Below are 6,103 nucleotides of genomic sequence, written 5' to 3' on the forward strand. Positions count from 1 at the left end.
TCCCCTCCCTCTAGGGGGTGTTGTATTTATACCCATAGATGTCCCCTTGTCTAAGTAGAACTAGGGTGACCAATATGAATAGACGATTTTAATAGTGCATTACCAGGGATGCAACCATTGTCCATATAAAAACCCTTTTAATAGTTCATCTCTCCACTTGTTGAACAATGATTAAAACCCATAACCGACGTGGGATTTTGAGAACAGCATGCATATAAAGAACATAAATATAGGTTGGATTTTTAAGACAAGGGTACAAACATCACATAATAAACGGAGCATTATTCCATTGAAACACCTATAAGAGGGGAAACTCTTTTAACCCACCTCTAATATCTCTTGAATAGAGAAAACCCCCAAACTACATCCCCGGCAGGTCAGCGGCTGCTCCACCGGTACCCGGAAGACAGCGAGTGAACCGTGCCGGCGCTGCCACGCTGCTGGTTATTGTGGCCACCATGAACCAGTGCACGGCCATGGCTGACGTCCCTTGTCATTGCCCTCCACCTTCTCCTCCTCCGACGAGTCCGAGCGGTACCGAGGAGTCGGAGCGGTCGTCGTCGGTCACAAAGGGGACGACTGGATCTTGAGGTGGAATTGGAAGATTTACTCGTTCTGGAAGGCGAGAAGCACTTGTTTTCTTGGATCATGACATTAATTCCCTTGTTTTCCTGGCATGTACGCTGGGTCATCAGAAATTTCGGCAGCTCGGGAGGCACAGCAAGACACACACTACCACAAAAATGTGCCTCACACTTTCACACACTACTACAAAAATACACACAAGTTCGGTACTATATATGGCAAAAGTGTTAAAATCGGCACCTATAGATATTTCTCACCTCTGGAAACTAAAAACATAGAACCGACACCTTTTGACAATTGTAGGTGCCGAATCTAATGAAAACCCACCACCAATATATAGGTGCTAGTTTTTTTTTTTTTAAAAGGCACCTATAGTATATTAAAAATAAGATTTGGAGAGAGAGGTCCCTCCAAACATTTTTTAAAAAGAAATAGTGAGCGTGTTGGTGATTGAACACGGAACCTCCGAGTGACACACATAATATATTATAGGTGTCGTTCTTTTAAAAAAATATCAGCACTCGAAAAATCGAGCCGAGTCAAACTCTCGCGCTCTCCCCTCAACCTTATCTCCTCGCTACACCCACCCACCTGTCTCTCCTCCTTATCTCCTCACCCAACCCATCCGTACCTCCTCCCTCTCTCTCCATCTCTCTCTCTTCTCTTCCATGCTTACTCTATCTATCTATCTATCTATCCCTCTCTCTCTACCGCATCCACCCGGTGGCGGTGACCTCCCCTTCACTAGATTTGGTGGTAGGGGAGGCAGCGTGCTACTAGGTGGAGGCGGCGCCCTCCCTCGCCAGATCCGGAAAGAGGGAAGGCAGCGGCACCCTCCTCTCTCTTCTTTCTTGTGTTGTCGATGCTTTTGTGTTCTTATATTTTCTTGAATTAAATGTAATTAAAAGTGCGATAAAATCTGGTTGGGGTGATGGGGGCTAGTTTTTTTTCATTCCTGTTGGGTGCCGGTTACCAAATCCGGTATCTAAAGTGTTTTTTTTATGTAGCAGTGACATACTGCTGGTTGAGAATAATTTTTTTTTACTGATTTTACATGAATATACATGATTTAAAAAATAAAAATATACCACTACTGTGGAGTGGGAATGTGAACTCGTGACGAGTTCGTACAGTGAGCACGCGCACTCGTAACGTGTTTGTAATGTCTTCACGAGATCGCGCGGGTAAACAGCGAATTCTGACCCTGCATGCCGCGAGTAAGAACCGGGACGCCACAAAGTCGTCGCGACTTCGTAGCTAGCGAAGAAAATGTGAGCAAAAGCGCCGTGCATCAAGTTCGCATGATGGCACGATGGATTGGACTCATGGTGAAATTGCATGATGGAAGTGCAGTGAAGTTCGTACATTGGAAGTCTGAACATGCGTGTACTAGCTATATACCCCCGTGAGATCGCATGAGGGGAGAGTGAACTCGGAGTGAGGGACTACTCACTGACATGTGGGCCCCACAGACCCTCAGGCCCACATGTTAGTGAGCAGTACAGTACTGCAGAGGATCTGGATTGGTGAACTCGTGCGCCGCCACGAGTTCGTACTCTATACTTGGCGATGACGGCATATACTTTTTTTTTTTGTCAATTCTTTTCAAACTTTTATATTTCTGTAGAATCGGTGAAAATATTTTTTTCTGAGGTGCTGTGTCCAATTTCGGTATATTGTAGTATTTGTGTGCACCTTGCTCTGCTCTCTATATTTGTGAAAAACAAAAGAAGACCTCCTGCTTAATTACTTGATGCCTGAGGGAAAAAAAAAAAGGAAAACCAGAGATGGACTTCTCTTTTTTTTTTCGCGTTAGTTGGCATAAATTGAAGCAACCAACACCGAATATTTAGTGGTGGAGGTGGTATAAAATATAAATAATGGCTACCTTTATCGGGGGCTGATAAGCTGCCGTTCTTCCTTTTTGAGTATTAAGTCTCTAGTCGAAATGGAGTCCATTTCCATTTCTACTGGAAATATAATCGTCTGTAGTTAGAATTGAAAACAACTGAATTATTCTGTTTGAGTGCCATTCAGAATTTCAAAATTGTAACAGCATCAGCAAGAAACCAAGTTGATAAGAAACATTTTTGTCATAATCGCCAGTGTAGGAGAACAAAAATTATAAGGGTCCCTTTTTTGTTTATAGAAAAAAACATGATCTCTTCATCCCAAAATTAATATAGTAACCTAGTACTGGTAAGACACATTATAATACTATGAATCTGGCTAACAAATCTAGCTAGATAAGGGTTATTCAGATTTGTAATACTAAAATTTAATATCTCATCCGGTAATAGTTGTTATATTTTAGGACTGATATAGTAGGAAATTTGTATGATTTAAATTCTATATAAAAGTTTCCTACTTGATCAAAGATTGGAACTCCAACAACTAATCCTATGAAGTTGCTATGGAATAGCTCAAGACAAGAAGGTTTAGAGGAAAATTACCTCGAGGTCCAACATCATAGATACTTAATATCGCAGTACTTCATTTTATACTTGTATTCCAATCAATGATTTTTGAGGAAAATTTCTATGTTTTTTCTGTTGCTGTGTTTTATTAGTCCTTCGTCTCAAAGAGGCCTAAGAAAACCTAATAATGTTGAAAAAATATCCCAAAAAATTGTATAAGTTGTAGCTTGAAGGAGTGTACAGATCTTCAGTAGAAATATACAGGCAGCTATGCATATGCATATGTGACTTTGTTTGTGCCTGAGAAAACTGTATGCCTAAGTGGCGCACATGCAGGAGGGCACGCAGGCACGCAGCGGGGGGAGAGGGGCCTGAGCAGTGAGCACCCCTACTGCAGCCCAGGCCATTAATTGGTTCCCTACGCGTACATGAGGCTTTTTTTTTTAAGAACCAGATAATATATTAAGCGATAGAAGCATAATACATAGTTTAGCGTACAATTGTGAGATCTGAAACAGACATTTAAGCGCTTAGCATGACAGTTTCTTTCCGGGTAAACCCCTCCTGTGAGAGGAGTTTGCTTCCTTTGCAAGTTTATCCGCCATTTTGTTGATTTCTCTCGGAATCCAGCTGATCTGCAACAAGTCAATGGGAAAAGCATTGATGATTTGAACCCAAAATGGTTTTAAGCTCCAATGTCCTGATCTTCTATGAAATTTCTCTTGGTAACTGCTCTATGAACTACCGAGTTACTTTCTTCAGTTTTTGTTTTTATATGCAATTCATGTGTAATTTTGTAATTGGAAAAAGGTTTTCTCCCAACATTTACTTAAGTTGCTACCGCTTGTGTTTTTTTTTCTAGCACCCCCTAAATTTTAATCCTGCGTTGCTACTGGGCACGTGAGACTTTGATGATTTATGCCTGACAAGTGTATGAGAGAAACTTGTTAATTAGATTATTTACTCTGAAACGTATACTAAATTTAATTATGGATTATTTTTTCTTAAACTCTGAATACATCATGAAATAATTAATCTTGTTCAGCCAACATTTTATTCTTTAGAAGCGAAAAGATATAGGGAGGTGAACAGAACAAAAACAAACGAATGCAACAACTTACAGCAAGCAGCAAGCAGGATGGCTAAATAATGCAATAATCACTGATCAATCACTCAGTCTAACCAAGCGGGTGTCGCATGCTGCAGCTCACGCGACCTAAATCCATCGCCTGACTCAGGCTAATAAACTGGCAAAAGAACCCAGGCCAGGCATTGAGCAGTTGAGCTCAGGGAGCCAACCAAACACACGCTCCAGGCAAAAGAACCCAGCAACTTCACCTCGAGGTAGCAACCAAATATATAACCCCTTAGTTTACCGTCATCCACCGATTCCAATTTAAGGTACGACTAAACAGAGTCAAAATTTCCGAAATCAAATCCAATTCGTTGATTCCTACATAATTCTTGCATCCAAACAGGCTTTATTCATGTCTTTTAGAAACACTAGATTGCTTATCACTGACATAAACTGGGTGTGCACACGCATATATAAGAATACACTCTCTTATTACACCCATCTAAAGTCTAATCTATCGATGGACGCTAAAAAATTCATAATAAACCTATAAATTTCCTACTGAACACTATACATGTAGACCATAAACATGGGTAATAAATCTTCTACAGAACACCATACACATGAAAGCATAAATAAGGATATATATGGCAGACATACGATTTTAATAGTGCATCATTAGGGATGCAACCGTTGTCCATATAAAAACCCGTTTAATAGTTCATCTCTCTACTTGCTAAACAATGATTAAAACCCGTAACCGATGTGGGATTTTGAGAACACCATGCATGGATGTGCACTTATCACTTATCACTGGCGTACAATGGATGTGCATAAGCATATATAGGAGTACACTCTCTTATTACACTTGTCTAAAGTCTAATCGATCAATGGACAGTAAAAAAATCCATAATAAACTTATAAATTTCCTACTGATATATAGACCAGAAATATGCGTAATAAATCTCTACAAAACATCATACACATGAAAGTATAAATAATGATATATAGTAGCGGATGTGCGATTTTAATAGTTCTTCATTATTAGGGACACAACCGTTGCCCACATAAAAACCCATTTAATAGTTCATCTCTCTACTTGCTGAGCAGTGAACAATAACTAAACTCGTAACTGATGCTGGATTTTGAAAACACCATGCATATAAAGAACCTAAATATAGGTTGGATTTTTAAGACAAGGGTACAAACATCACAGAATAAACGGAGCATTGTTCCAGTGAAACACCTATAAGAGGGGAAACTCTTTTAACCCACCTCTAAGATCTCTTGAATAGCGAAACCCTCAAACTACATCCCTGGTAGTCAGCGGCTGCTCCACCGGTACCGGAAAGACAGCGAGTGAATCACGCTGGCGCCGCCACACCGCTGGTTATTGTGGCCACCATTAAGTCATGAACCAATGCACGGCCATGGCTGATGTCCCTTGGCATTGCCCCTCCACCTCTTCCTCCTCCGACGAGGGATAGTCTCCGACAGCAGCTCCGGCGAGTCAGAGCGGTTGTCGTCGGTCACAAATGGGACGACTGGATCTTGAGGTGGAATTGAAAGATTTACTCGTTCTGGAAGGTGAGAAGCACTTGTTTTCTTGGATCATGATATTAATTCCCATGTTTTCCTAGCAAGTACGCTGGGTCATCAGAAATTTTGACAGCAGGAGACACAGCAAGACACACACTACCACAAAAATGTGCCTCACACTTTCACACACTACCACAAAAATACACACAAGTTCGATACTATAGATGACGAAAGTGTTAAAATCAGCACCTATAGATATTTTCCCACCTCTGCAAACTAAAAACATATAGAACCGGCACATTTTGACAATTGTAGGTGCCGGATCTAATGAAAAACCACCAACAATATAGGTGCTGGTTTTTTCAAAAAAAAAACACCTATAATATATTAAAAATGAGATTTGGAGAGAGACATTCATCCAAACATTTTTTAAGAAGAAATAGTGGGCGTATTGGGGATTGAACACGGAACCTCAGGGTGACACATA

Source organism: Oryza glaberrima, chromosome 2, assembly GCF_000147395.1.
Source record: "Oryza glaberrima chromosome 2, OglaRS2, whole genome shotgun sequence".
NCBI classification, from domain to species: Eukaryota; Viridiplantae; Streptophyta; class Magnoliopsida; order Poales; family Poaceae; genus Oryza; species Oryza glaberrima.